General features: G+C 37.5%; 1 non-coding gene across 1 annotated transcript; it reads right to left on the reverse strand.

Annotated features, from left to right (window-relative positions):
* Positions 1–3465: 3465 nt before the first annotated feature.
* Positions 3466–3594, reverse strand: LOC140266131 (U6atac minor spliceosomal RNA). The gene has a single exon (XR_011906788.1). It is a non-coding gene; the product is annotated as a U6atac minor spliceosomal RNA (small nuclear RNA).
* Positions 3595–14667: the final 11073 nt, after the last annotated feature.

Below are 14667 nucleotides of genomic sequence, written 5' to 3' on the forward strand. Positions count from 1 at the left end.
ATAAAAGCCCAAATCAAACAGGTCAAACGAACCATTTCACCTCAGCTGAATGTCATCTGAGCAGAAAGGGCATTGCATTCAGCTCAGGCGAATGTTAAACAATTTAATTTACTGTCAGTGTAAACGCTTGATAAGTTCCAGGAGTCAAGTCAGCAGCTGACCGACAACCACAAACAGTTAACCTCATTTGTTAAAGAGCTGTGTGTCATTCACAAGCCACATTTTAAAGGCATTGCCACATATATGGCATTCGTTAAAATGTTGTTTTCACATTTCATGCTCTTTAATTTGGCAATGCCTACTGTACATGCCCCACATTTGTAATGTGTGTATGTGCACTTCTGTGCAACTCTCCCTCAGATGCGATCTTACTCCTCACCTTGTCAACCCATAGCTCTGACTGGAATCATTGTGGCGCAGCACAATAACTAATGTTGTCTCCCATTTAAAAGCGGTTTGAATCCATCAGATTCACACTTTCAGGTTGTTTTCCTTACTCTTGTACCAGAAACCATATGCAATTAAGTGAAATAGACCTTATAAAATGAGCAAATTTAGGTTTTTCTTTAACAAAAATAGAATTAAAAAGATTGATGTTTTTGTTTAGAATAAAATGCCGATCAATCACTGAGAAGACTGTGTGTTCCAGAAATATTAGCCAGTAGAAATGTAATTACTCCTGCAGTAATGAGCAGGTTTACATGTAATCCATGTCAGAGCAGCTCTGTCCATCAATCCAAACAAAATGCACCCGCCTTTTGACCTTCACTGTCCAAAGAAGCAGTTGTCTGTCAGTAGCTACTGAGGGGAGAGCAGAGGGACAAACTGCCTTCTCCAGTTTATCATGTAACTGTATGTGGAAGGAAACCTGCTGGAGCTCATGGTTTCTAATTACCATTTTCCCTAAGAAACATGTTACCATAGATTTTTTTCTTAGTAAGAACATTAAAGGGTTACTATTTTTTAAGGAACATTTTTTACTGGAACATAAGAAAAAGACAAAAGTGGGATTACAGTCGCGATATTGTAGATATCAAAGCTGCAAGCAAGACACAAAACACTGCTTAGCAACAAACAACTCATACACCACCACTCTCACATGGCCAACAGCCTCCCCTCAGAGCTAAATGATACAAATATCACATAAGATCTAAAGTATATCTTTGATTCAATTCTCCATAGTAGCTAATGTGAATGCCTCTGTGTCTTATATAAGAAAAAAACAAAGAAAGACAATCGATCACAGAAACATTTGGGAAGACACTCCTTGGATTTCCCCCTGTGGATGGCATTAAACATCTCCAGCGGTGGTCTGACATCTTCAAAGAAAATAGTCATTTATGATAGAGCACCGACTTTTATTTGCAGGCCAACTAAGTCGTGCTTGTGTGTCTTTGTCATAGCTGCACCAAAAAGCTCTGCATGTCCCTTTAATTTTCATGACAGTCAGTCACATAAATCACTTTAATTGGTGAAAATATCAGCTGGATCCAGTGAACAAACGGATTAAACAACTTGTAAATTGTAAACGTTTCACACTGCTGGCAGCCAAGATTTACTTAACCATGCGTTTCTACTCCTTATCTGTAAGCTATTGAATATTGTTTTATTTAATAGCCAGGTTGGAAAAATGCTTTAAGCTTGTTACATTTATCACTGAAAATGATTGGGTAGGATTTAGAATCCTAGTTATTTTTTAATGGAAAATTTTGATTGCACTGATTAATTCAAAAGTTCATGATGGCTTTAACGTTAAATTGTCTGAAACTGAAAAGAAATGAGGGCATTTTCAACCTTTCCGTCCACACCATGGTCCAAACCCTGTTACATTGTCAACAAACTTAACAACAGTAACTGCAGGTTGTTTGTTAAAACAGGTGTTAGAATCTTTGTTAACACGATGCGAACAAGTGCCTGCTCAAACACCTCTGGATAAACAATCAAGCAACCTGCAAAATGTTGTATTGTTAAAGGCACGACATGCACATTGCATTTCAGTCCAAACCACGATACTTTCCTAACTATGACCATTTATTTTTCTATTCCTAAACCTAATCAGTAGTTTTAGTGTCTAAACCTAACTAATCACTCATCATTGCTGTTTCAGATATGATCATATGCAGTACGTCATTTTTCAGGGACAAAACCCCACAGATAAAACTAAGCATGTTTTTGTGAGAAATATTTTAAATAAGTCGTGTAATATTCCCTCTACAGTGAATGACTTCCATTTTATAACAATAAAGCACATAATAATAGGTTTAATTAGAATTGGCATGTCCTTAAAGGACATTTAAGATTAACTCTTACAGAAGGATTTTATCTTTCCAACTTATAAACAACATTCAAACAAGTGTTTCATAATAGCTTGTCTTTTATGGGTTAGGGTTAGGAAATGGTATGTACTCCCTCCGGGAACGAAAGGGATGGGCACGGTCCATCCTGTCCTCGGACCACCCGTACGTCCGATCTCTCCTTGGCTGCTGGCGGCCACGCCGGTAGTTGACGTCCCTCCAGCCATCCATTTGGTTTTTAAAAAAACCTTTGGTTAAAGGAGCTTTGTCCAAAAAAAATATGTCTATATAAATTCTTTTTCTTTTTTGAAAAAAATGATGATGATAAAAAATGAGAGAGTCTCTAAACTGTAAAGATATCATTTTTATTAACAAAAGTATTCCAAAATATACTGACGTTTCGACTACAATTCGTCTTCTTCAGGTTAACTCTCTCTCATTGTCCTTTCCTTGCAGGTTCCAGAGAGACATGAGCTCTCTCATGCTCATCTCCTTTATATACCTCCCCAGACTCCGCCCCCTTCGGCTCAGCTCTGGGCTCCGTATTTTTACGGTAGGTATAGAAAACGGTGTTTACAGCTTTAACAATAAATATGATACACATTTTTTTACATAGAACATGAAAAATGGAACATGAACTTGTTTTGAAATACAGTACATAATACAAACAATTTTCTTTTCCTTTAACAAAACATCCACGAAGGAATAAGTGAGTACCATTTTAATTACATTTTAACAAAATTCCTTACAGATTGTAATGCAATGTTTTATAATGTCCCATCCACCAAAACTGTAAAATACAAAATGTCTTTTGTTTTAATTTTCTAGGTAAAGGATAAGTATCCAATTTGAAATATATTATTTTTGTTTTTTTTTCTTATCAAAGTAATGACATTTTTTTAAAAAAAATAAGGAAAGGTAAGTATTGGGATTACACACTGTTAGGGTTTGGACAGATGATAAGTATAGGGATTAACATGGTTAGGCTTAGGGAATGAGGTAAGTATTTTTTCTTTTTCTTTAGGTAGGGTTAAGAAAAAAGGTAAGTATCAGGATTACACACGGTTAGGGTTAGGGAAAGAGGTAAGTAAAGGGATTACACACGGTTAGGGTTAGGGAAAGAGGTAAGTAAAGGGATTACACACGGTTAGGGTTAGGGCAGAAGGTAAGTATATAAATGTGGTTAGAGATGCCACGAAGTAGGTGGCAATACCTTTAACCGTATGTGTGTTGATGGCCACAAGGGCCAATTCCATCCTTGTCAAGGGGAGTGCTAACCTTCTCTCCTTTCATACAGGGTTACCCTAGGGTTAGGGTTAGGTAGCCCTAACCCTAATAGTTTGTATTTTATGAAACATGTTCATACTATATATTTCCTAAAAGTGGCATTCAATAAAATATCCAGGGAAGTGACAGCTAGGATCACCAATAAAGAAATAAAAGTGCACCCCCCACCAATCGCTAAAACTAAATTACCTTGAAAAAACGGACCCACTATAGAGCCAGTGTTTGCATGATGATCCGCAGCGTCTTTCATTAGAAATGCTTCATTCTAAGGTAATGAAAACACAGACATTCTTACCATCACTTGGTGCTAGATCATTTACAAACATAATGAGAAGTATAATACTGCATTCCTCCCTACAACAACATTTTCAAACGTGCCCCTGCTTCAGATCATGTGCCTCCTGGACAGTGTGTGCCTGCCTGGACAGTACAATACAATAAACTGGGACACATTTTTCCCGCAGTGGTAAGGTTAGTGTTGCAAGCATCGCAGGTGTGCTTCTTGAGCAGTGTCACCTTGAATTTCCTGCCTCTGCCATCAAAAGGTGGCCACTCTCCAAAAATTCTTGTGGGGCTTTAATTTTGCTCCTATAGCTATAATGTTTCCCAATCAAAGAAAGTCACTGGGAGACAAAGGAAGATTTGTGAGACAGGTAACCAGTGACCTAATAGTTTTGGCTCTGTTCACTGGATCCATTAACTTGCTCCATGTCAAAATGAGAATATAACCACTGGGTGTTTAAAGCACAGATATTTGAGAAGTGCTCCACTGGTGTGGAATATTAGGAATTTTATTTTTTATTACTTCTATTTATCTATTCCTTATGTTCCTTAAACATTTCTAAAGATATTTCTCATCAGCTCAGGGCAAGGGTGAACATGAACATAACATCATCACATTTAAGAAGTATAGGATTTAGTGTACATATAAGGGATTATAAAAGATTCATTAGAAATGACTGCTGATACCTGTGTTGTTCTCCTTGTCTTTTAATGAATCACTGAGCATCACATTATAGCTTCATGTTCAGTTCCAGATGTATTTCACTCAAAATGTTGTCTGCTGAAATATGGGAGAAGTAACTGAGAGCCACTGTCTAAAGACAAGGGTTACTGGGTTATAACATAGTCATAAAGTAATCAGTCATTTGTACAGAACATTTGAAAATAGACACATTGACATTGTAGATTAGACAACATTTTAGATTATAGTCTAGATAAAGGGAAAGTGGGAGGATCTATTCATATATTTATTGACGACCATCATTTCACTAAATTTCAATGGAGAGAGCTTCTTGTATTTGGACTCTGTAATATAGACGCTCAGCTGCTGGAAGAAGTTTGTTTGAGTACATTTGCTTGGTCTTATTGTGCTGATAGTTGAATTTCAGAGATTGACAAGCATTGATGGGGGTGATTTTACCACTGTTTTAATTCATGGTCAGAGATTACAGTTTTCAAAATTTCAAAATTCTAGGAAAATTGCATATCTAAGGCCGTAATCATGGAATAACGAATCTGTACAGCAACTTCGACAAAGAAAATAAAATATGGGTTTTCTTTGACTAGCTGTCACTCAATACTGAGGAAAGACAGACAAATTAATCTTATTCCCAAGACAAATCATACATGTACATTTACTCCGGAGAACAAGACCCTTTACTTCCACAACCGATCATAAAGATGATGAATGGATCCGATCAAATGGTGATTGTCTCCCTGTTCCTACACGCCTTCTTATCAATAAAAGAGGGATCATCAAAGAGGGATCACTTTCTCACTATTTTCTCAGGGCTTTGGTCAATAGTCTCTCCAATTAACATCCAATTACCCAGACTGGTATTAATCACCTGGGACCAAGGGCAGTGAAGTTTGTAAAAGGTCACATATGTGCAATGAAGATTAACAGTGACGTGGCATCGATTGGCTGGCAGGAAGGTTAATGTAGTGGGAGTGCTGTAGCTGTTGTGGCTGCAGGATGCAAACAAGAGAGGCTGTCAAAGAGGGTTATGCTATTTGTGATTGACCTGCACACTTAAAGATAAGAATTGGGCTTTTTATCTTTATGTAGTCATTGGACCTTGCTAAAGGAGCATCTTTGTTTTTTCTTTTCTGTATTCTGAGGGAAATACTGCTCAGAATTTGACTGCTGAATCGTGGCTCATCATTTCTTGGACGGGGATCTGAAATACTGGAATAGGTAGGAGCTGGATTGCATTTTGTGATAATGTGTATAGAGGCAGCTGAATACAAATTGTAGGACTACTCTAAGTGCAATTAGAATTTTGTGATATATAGGAGAGTGCTAAGATGAAAGCAGAGCTTATAATTCACTCAGGAAGACATTTTAGTATAATGCTTTCAAATAAGTGGATTACTTTAACACAGTTATGTAACTCATTACTGCTCTTTAATTCATTATCCAAAACACACGAATCAGTGACTGTTTCTACTTTTCCTTTGAAGCAGAATAGCTGTTGCATTGAATCTCTTATGGACGTCTTATTCTTCCATTTTTCAGCAACATTTAAAGTTTTGGTTTGCCAGTTTGTGCCAATTCCTTATGAAACAGCATACAGTATCTTGTCTTGTTAGAATAGGGTTCTCTGCTGATATGTGAGCATGCATAAGGCAATTACATGACAATGCATCTCAAGCCACTTTTAGGCCCTGACCTGAGAATCTGCTGCTCGACTTTGACCCCCAGGGGTTACACACTGGACTTTTAACGGATCTAATGTTCTTTCAGTTTATTCATTTGCCGAAGGACTTGCTGTTTTGCACAACAGTTATTTGTTTTTAGTATCATGATTGGATCAGAAGTGTGTATGTATGAGTGTGTGTGTGACAAAGAAACAGTCAATCACTCCTCCTTAAACAAGCACATGCACGTGAACACACACCCAAACACAATGTATGCATTCAATACAAGTGCAAATCCTGAACTTGACCCTTCTTGATCTCTCAAGCATTTTTCCACAATTAGATGACAGCAGTGCATCGATAGTACATCCATTCATGACGGAGTTACTAATCAATATTGTTTGAAAATCTATCATATGCAATATGCTGCTGTCCAGACGCACATCATCTGATATGCCCATGCAGCACAGCAGTGCTGACGTGAAGTTTTCTGTCTGTCCTTGAAATAATCGATTTTCCATGGTTAAACAAACAAATGTGAACTGTTGAAACATGCAAACTCAAGACAGTAATAGATTGTGTAACATCCTCACGCTCAGAGTTGTACATATGAGCACACAGATGCAATATCCACAAACAAAAAGCAGCAAATGCACTGATCCAATTACGAAAACAATTCCAATACAAACAGACACAATAACTCACAGCCACATGTGTACGCACACACACACACACACACACACACACACACGTATCCCTCCCTTATCTCCTGCAGCAGCCTCCCTGCCAGGGGAGTCATGATTTAGGCCTTGATCCTTGCAGCCCCTGCAGACATTGTGCGTGATTACTGTGGCCTGCTTGCTAGTTCGATGAATCATCAATAACTGTAATAATGTTTAACATGCTGTGGCTAGCCTCCACTGTTGCCTCTGCGATGGCTCCCAGGCAAAAGGAGAATTGAGTTAATATGGGGTAAGACTTTGGAATCTTTTGAGGAAAAAAAAAAAAAAACTCAACGTAGGAATGCTTTGATGATAAAAAGCGGCTAATTAAGCAGAGTTATCCTCACTCTTTAGGATATAGGAGGGTGTATTAGGGTGTATATACATCCACCAAGATTCTACACAGTGCGTGGTACACAGTGTTACTCAGATACATATTTTCTCTTTATCAAAGCCAATTTCACAGCTTTTCTTCAACTCATGTACTGTTTTGTATGTTAACCTAGAAAAGATCCATTATCGGCCCTCTTTCAGCTATAATAACATTTACTGAAGCTTTATTATTTACATATTTTAAACATATCCTATTTTCCACTGTAGAATCTACCCAAATGAACTAGTTTTAATTATTTTACCTAATGTTTTGCTAAAGTTTTACTTTTTTAAATCATGTGGTGTTCAATGAAATGCAAGTCTGGACATTATTATTTCAGATCGTATTTTTGATTTAAAACAAAAAAAACGGTTGTGCTGCATGACAGTCAAATTCCTATTAAATAGATTAGCTGTCGTTCAGTCTCAGGGGCTTTTATAGTTTTTATTTAGTCATTACTGGTTGTCAGTTCAACTTAGAAGGTTGTAATGTGTTGAAATTTCGATCAGAGCAAGTTGGCTCCACAAGCCGTGGCATGCTTAGTTTAAAGTTGCCAACTTCCTGAAATGGAAATAGGAGAAGGCTTGAGGTTTAGGACACTTGGATCTGTTTGACGAATACTTGGTGTCATCTCAACAAAATGTAATTCATTCAAACATTGCAGCATATGTAAGTTTTTTTTTTTTTTTACAAGCATTTAGACTTTCCAAAAAAGGTGTATATCTGATCAGATTTTTATTTATGAGCAATACATGATAAATATATATATATTATGAATATTTTATATAAATAAATATGTATTATGATATCAAAAGAAACAGAGTTTCAGGGTCATTTTTTCACATGCAGGGAAAGCAGAATAGACATAAAAATGATTGAAAAAAACCTTTTTTCATCATAAAGGGAAATTATAATGTTGCAGGAATTTATACTTTCTTTCTTCAGCAGTCAGAAGCTGACATCATGTGTGCTTATTGCTGCTTGCAGAAATTAAATAGTACATTTGGAAAATTGTACTCAACACCAATTTCACAAACTTTTTTTAAAGTACAACCAATTTGTTCAAGTTTACAGTGAAAGATGTAAAACACCTATGTTACCTCCCCCTGAATCTCTTTTTCTAACACTTGTATTTCTTTTCATGAACAAGACAGACATTAAAACAATGAAACAGTTTTTATATCTCGGTTCAGGTGGTGACAGAACCAGGTTAACTATCTCTGGCCTCAGCTGATCTGCTCAGCTCGGCTGAAGACATCTGACGCCAGCTCCACACACTCTTTTTTATTTTCATATTTCATACTTTTAACTCATCATCAATTAATAGTTTCAGCAATCGATTAAAGCAGGAGCGACTTGTCTAGCAGATAAATAAGTGTAAGAGTAAGAGTAAGAGGACATAAAGGAATTTAAACTACGTGTGTCTGTAACATTTCTGGTTGCTGCTCACAGGAAGGCAACAAAGTGTTAAGTGTTAAATAATAGTGGTGATAGATGGGAGCACTTGAGATGGGATTAGAGATAGAGCCGAAGCGTAAGTTACAACTCAAATGCTTTCACGCATTGTTCAAGGTCAGAACGCGCTGCTGTACCTTATCACCGCTGAAGAAATCCTGGAGGAGAACATTTTGAACTGGGCTGTTATTCATTTATTCAAATAACACAAAATGCTCAGTTATTCTGAACAGCTGATCAAACGAACTGACCACTGCAGTGTATCTCTTTGTGAATGTGATAGCAACAGGTCACAGTTTCTACATGCAACCTTTTCAGAAGGACCAGGGGGTCATTCACCCATGAGACCGACGTTTAGCTGCGACCAGATTAACGGAAAGCTGTGCATGTCTAAAACCGGACTTTGAATCACATCAAATAATAGAACTGAGATGCACTTTCAGTTTTTGCAGAAACCAATATGTTTCTTTAATGAGGTTTTATGAAAAAACTGCTCCAGCTCAAATCAAATATTAGCTTTAAGGAAGACTCCTGCTCTTTTCTCTCTTTGTCTTTTCAAAGTTTAATGAAAGGAACCCATTTATTATTCCATGTCAGAAGAACTTCACAGGATACCATAGAGCAAGACAAGACAAATTAAGTTATGATTACTACGTCGTACGTTTCTGTGGCGTACCTAAGAGGGACACACTCGAAAAAACAGCCAGGATTCAATGATGAAAGCCTTTGAAGCCACAAAGGCGGCAGCCACAGTCGTAACAAAGGGAATGATATTCATGAAAGAGTCAATGGAAAGAAGGAAAGGAGGCCCAAGTTCCAGGCCTGAAGGTTCCTCCTTGGTAATTACCAGAAAGAAGGCATTAAACATAAATGCATCATTATGTTAACAATTAATACAATTATGTCAAGCCTCCAGGCGGGCATGTTCCGTTTTGACTTTGATGTGAGCGTTGGAACTGGATTGGGGGCGGGCGAGGTGATGGGGTGGGCATGGTGGGTTGTCATTATGTGTGTGTGTGTTTTGTTTTCATGCCCATTCTTGTTCATACCTGTGACTATGAGGGTATCTCTGCTGGGAAGTGGGTGACAACCTGCAAAATAGGCTAGATTTGGAGAATAACATGAAACCACTTTCTGTAACGTCTTCCGTCGCCTTTCATCCCTCTGAATCCATAAACAGCCATTGCTTTCTTTGAGATAAAAAGCTGAACACTCCTTTTAAAGTGGACATGGCATGACTACTTCCAGTCATTTCATTCTTAATATTGTGTACATGTAGAATAGCTTTATTGGGTTACACCGGATAAGAAGCTACAGCTCGTAAACAAAGGACAAACTTTGTCCAACGCTACTTTTTCTAGCATGTAATCACTTCAAATCTAGCCGTACATGTTCGAGTTAGAATAAGATCCAGAATATGAAAGTGAGCAGCATAACAAACTGCCACAACAATATTACAGCCGAATGTCAGCTGGATAGATATTAACATCACCTGCCACTGGGCATCGTTCTGCTTTCTGTCTCATCTTTAGGTCTCCCAACGTATAGATAAAGTATATATATTTCTGTAGACTCCCATCCTAACAGACACAGATGTGGAAGTGTGGTAAAACTCCACCTTAAACAGAAAACATTTGCACTAAGGACTAGAAAAGGTCATGTTGTGAAGAAACTCACCTGTTGTTACCGAAGGCAACGTTGCTAATTGCAGTTCTTTCTACTCAGTAGGTGAAGTTGGTGGGATGGTTAATGTAAACTATGAATGCCTGTAAGATTAACTCCTTATTTCTGAACAGGTGTAGATGCAACAACTGCATGCTTTTGCCCCCTGAACGAATTAGTATTTACTTACGAACAAACTACAGTTAGTCCCATTAGTTGCCTTTTCACTCAGTGATCACATGATAAATTGTGTTCGTATGCCAAAGCCACCACACGCTCTTTTAGTGTTGAAACTGTCTCCACCTTTAGCTTCAGTCTCTCCACAAAGTCAGCATCTTACTGGGACTTGTTCATAAAACTGTGAAACTGTGTAGTGAACAAACCCAAACAGTTTCCCCATCATTCCATGGCGTGCAAAAAGTTGAGGTGTTAAACAGTCTGATAACGTAGAGCGAGAGCGCGTACGATCTGGTTACGAACACGTTCAAGCACACTGCCTGGAGAAGTGGACCGTCAAGGAAAGCCTGCTTTTCACTCACTGTGATGCAAAAAAAAAAAGGAAAAAGAGTTTTAGACTGGTGGGGAAAGCAATTCTCTTTGCAGAAAAATACTAAAAACTCTGTTTTATTAGGTTAGGATGGCATTGCATTTTTTTACCACTGCAGATGAGCTAGAAAACAAGCCATAAGCGCTTTAAAAACCCGGTTTGATGCTCATTAGGAGCAACTAATGGAAAACCACTTCTTTCTTTGTCTCAGTAGCACTGACAATTGCTGTAAAAAACAAATTCAAAAGACTAAATTCAATGCGAAGCTCATTTTGTGCAGTTTGTCTTGCCTCGAATGTACAGAAATAGACTAAGAATGGAGAAAATATGGAGCCTTGTGCTGTCACCTTTGGTGGACAGTATGAATTATGAATTTGGAATCCCTTTAAAGCAGCTATTTAAATAAATCTAAATATTTCATAACATTTTTAAGAACAAAAGGGAAGAATGAGATGCAGTACACAAAGAGAGAATTTCTATTGAGCAGAGTCAAAAGCCCGCAATAAGATATGTGCTTTGAGCTTTTCTGAGTGTCATCCAGAGATTTGTCTTGTTGAATTCATATAAAGCACCGATTGCTCTACGACAAAATCAAATACATCCTTTTACAGCTTGGACATTCATTTGAATCCATGCTGCCATGCTCTGTGGAGGGGAGGCAGGGCATTTTGTGGTGCTGTGTCCAATCCATTTATTGTGGGCTATTGAAAGCATCTTTGATGGAAAAGAGCTTTTTTTCTACATATATTTTACCCAAACCATTAGAGATCCAATCTACACGGATTCTTTCAAAATCTTAAAAGTAGAAGAATCCCACATAGCAGAAACATATACAAACTGCACACAGATTATCAAATGCAGTGATGAAGACACACAAATATAGACATTCATTGATTTATTCAGTGTTCCTGCTCGAGAGAAGATTTCATGAGTCTTTACAGGATAATCCTTCCAGTGGCAGTCACAATTACTGTGACTAGCAGGAAGGATTCAATGACTTCTGTCAAATTGTTTCAAGTATTTTGGGTTATTTTAACACACGATATATCTCAGAAAAGTTTGACAATAAGTTTTGTGGCACTTAATCCTCAGTGGTGATATCAGCCAACTACCAGACAAATTACACACAAACACTTTTTTATATTTATCACTGCTCATATGCATGTCCAAGAGCAGTTTCCTGTCCAAGCTCTAAAGAGAAACCATTAAACATTCTGAAGTTAGCAAAAACTTTTCATGGTTTGTATGGTGCCTCTTGTTTTTTTGATCATTTATGACATAATATCTTTATCTCCGACATTATCATTATTACGATAAATGCAATTCTGTCCTTAAAAAAAACTACAAAATTGCAAAACATAACTGCTTTGGGTTATGTGCTATGGGTTATACACTTAGGTGCTAAAGGTGTAGGGTGCCTACTAACCACAGGAAGTAAGATGAAGACGATTTATTTACAATTTTTACAAATCCAAACACTAATCGCTGAGATCAGATTTCCACTGAGCAGGACAGTGATCTCTTCCTTCCTTCCTCAGCCTTCGTTGCTCAAATTTATTTGTGATGTAAGTCTGAAAAGAGGAAGCAAAGTCTGAGCAGGATTGAGTCTACAGTCCCAACTTAAATGGAATATATGTAAATTATATTCACTGAACAGGCATCAAGAAGTCAAAAATCTCCTTTACGTAAACAGCCCAAACACAATGGCACACTTCTTTATTTTCAACAAACAGGGGAAAAATGAATGCACATTAGATGGATAATCTCTGTTAATGCCCAAATGAGCTCTGTGGCTGTTTATTGTAAATTACTGTTTGTAATCCCCTCTTGGCCTTGACTTAGATGAATGCCACATCGCAGTGTAGCTCCATTATGAAGCATCTGAATGGTAATCCCAGCCACCTTCACATGGTAAAGATGAGCCATGTAGCAGCACATCATGCCAAATGAGGCTTCTCTGTCACACCAGAGAAGTCACTGAGCTGCTATTGTGTGTGAAATTAGACTTATGGTGGAGCAAGATGAAAAGAGTAAATTCACACATATTTTCACTGAATGAAAGAAATATGAATGTGTGAAGCTTTTACTCTAACTGAAACACCTGCACTGGGAAAGTATCCAGTGCATAATGAATACATGTGTATTGTATATATGTGGAGCAGATTTAGACTGATGGAAAGTATCTTCTCAATTAAGATTATTATCATCTCAATTAATGTGTTGATTTCATTTCCTCAAGTTGGAATAATGTTGTTTCCAAGATGCTTTTGAGATTTTCGCCAAATCCCAATTATTTAATTTGACCATGTTTTTTGTTTTCGATCTGGATTTGTGTTCTTGTTTCTGGATGTGGTTGCATTTTCTTAATTTGCAGCATTATTTCTAAATTCATTGCATGTGTTGCTAATTTGAGAAGTTTGCTGCTGTCTTTCCAGTTTGCTTGCTTCTTGATTTGCTGCCTCTGTTCTGAAAATGCTTTCTGATTAACTGTCAGGCCCACTGAACATGTCAGAGTAATACAACCGTTTGTGTTTTTCTTTAGTTTGGTTTTGCTGTGTTCTGTTTCTTCTGGGCTTTTTCTTTATTTAGTCTTGGTTTTCATTAGGATGTTTGCCGTTTGTCTTAGTCTTGGTTCACTCATGTAAGTCTCTTGTTCCACTTTCCTCCAGTAGTTGTCCTCAATTTCCATTTTCATGTCTGTAACTCCACTCCTCAGCTGTGTTCAATTTGTCCCATCTGCAGTCATTCGTTCATCAGTTCCACCACAGTATTTAAGCTCTCTTGTTGGTCTCAGTCCTTGTCGCTGTTTCTGGTGTCTTTTCTAGTTCATAGTGAAGTTTTTTCCAATAAATGAAGTCAAGTTTTCCTACTGTAGAGCAGAATAGAGTGCAGGCAGATCACAAGTATGATTGCAGTTTTGTCCATGTTAAATGGCAAAATGTTGTTAATAACTTTATTTCATAAAAGCTAGAACTGATCCACAGTTACAGTAAACACTGTACACTAATGATAAAGTGACGCTAAGCACAGACTGCTTTGTCTAAACCATTATAAATCAATGGCGTAAAACTCTTCTATCGAAATCATTGTTTCAAAAACATTGTAACTTTTTTTAATATGATTTCAGGGACAAATCATCAAATTATGCATGCAAGTATCTTTTTTTTTCATTGCATTTTTGGAAATACAAGGGTACTATGAAGCACTCATTTTTCAGGTGTTTTAGGGAATTCTGTTGAGTTTTGAGGATTAGTAGCACTACGCAGCAATATCCTTATCTGTCCTGTCTCATTTGTTGCGCTTATGGTTTAATTTTATTCTAAACCAAGTATTTCAAACAGTAGTACCTGGTTGTTTTAGGCCATTTTCAAACATGAATACCGGGGACGTTCAGGAGAATATGCTCACAATTTGATCCAATCTTTTTCCGTAGATGTTCACACAAGCACATCACAGCAAAAGTCTTGCTGGGGACAAGTCTCTGGAGTGCGTACGAGGCAGCTGGTGATCCAGAAATAGAACTGTGCAAATCATTGTTTTCTTTTCAAGCAGAACATACAAGCAGAAACGAGCATACGGATAAAGCAGTGAGGATCAGCACAAACATGTTAATTCTCACAGCATCCACAAAGGCTGCGGAACATTAGTTTATGTTCATTCATCATCTCACCTGCTGGAGTTCTG

Source organism: Leuresthes tenuis, unplaced genomic scaffold (assembly GCF_036924035.1).
Source record: "Leuresthes tenuis unplaced genomic scaffold, fLeuTen1.0.hap1 SCAF_12, whole genome shotgun sequence".
NCBI lineage: Eukaryota > Metazoa > Chordata > Actinopteri > Atheriniformes > Atherinopsidae > Leuresthes > Leuresthes tenuis.